This window comes from Sinocyclocheilus rhinocerous, unplaced genomic scaffold, assembly GCF_001515625.1.
Source record: "Sinocyclocheilus rhinocerous isolate Xijiao unplaced genomic scaffold, SAMN03320098_v1.1 scaffold271, whole genome shotgun sequence".
Taxonomy (NCBI): Eukaryota; Metazoa; Chordata; class Actinopteri; order Cypriniformes; family Cyprinidae; genus Sinocyclocheilus; species Sinocyclocheilus rhinocerous.
The window spans coordinates 483,905-485,073 of NW_015657574.1; positions in this window are offsets into that span (position 1 = coordinate 483,905).

Genomic DNA, 1,169 nt, shown 5'->3' on the forward strand with positions numbered 1-1,169 from the left:
ATTACAGTTTTTACATTAGACCTATGTATAAAACAATTTATTTATTACGTCATAAACAATATATAAATAATAATAAACCATAAAAATAAAAGTGTATAACATAATTGGGAATATTAACAGTATTAAAATAACCTCATTTGTAAATCATAACATTTTAGATGACAGTGGACTTTTTTACAGATCTATACAGATGGATCTAAAGACCCAATCAAACAAAACGTGGGAGTGTACATTCCAAGATTTAAGACGAAAATAAGTTTAAAGTTAAGTGACAAATTGTCCGGACTGAAAATAGAGAGTATAATTGTATACTTTTGTTGGGTACCGGCACATATAGGGAATGAAACAGCGGATAAGTTAGCAAAAGCTTCTTTTAATGCTTCATTCAAGAAAAACTTTGTGGATGTTAAGGCACCTCTGGGAAGAAATTAGATAAAATCAGTAATTAATAGGAAAATAATAAGAATATGGCAACAAAGATGGGAAAATAGCAGCACAGGTAGGTGGTATTATAATATTGTAAAATCAGTAGGGAAAAAATAACCGTTTTATGGAAGGCACAGAAAGGAAGAAGTAATGATTTCTAGATTACGAATGGGACACACAGGACTAAATTCAACACTTGCATTAATGGGGAAGCAGGAAAATGGTAGCCTATGTGTGATGAATGTGATGTTTTTGAAACAGTAGAGCATGTGCTTTTTAAATGTAGTAAATATGAAGATCAGCGTAAACAGTCTTTTTTAGCAATATAAGGAACAGGCCAGTGAGCGTAGTGGATCTTCTGGGAAAGGGTTTAAATGATAATTAGATGTTTAAGGTGGTTATTTTTAGAGCTCACAGGATTAGACCACAGGATTTAGAGTTTGAGGATGAGGATCATGATGCTTCTGCCCATCTCGGAGGTTGAGGAGCACAGTGTGGAAGCTGGAGGAGCTGAACACGCAGCGCCAGCTGAAGCTTGGGCTCTGATCCTCTGGGGTGGGTGGGGCATTACAATTTTATTTTTATTTTTTTCTCTTGATATCAATACTGATTCATCACCCATGTGCGCAAGATATACCGTAGGTGGCGGTAATACTCCTAAAGAGTGAACGGCCATTGAACAAAAAGAAGAACAAGAAGAAAACAGTGGACCTTTATTATGAAAAATATTTTGGCGGCCATGC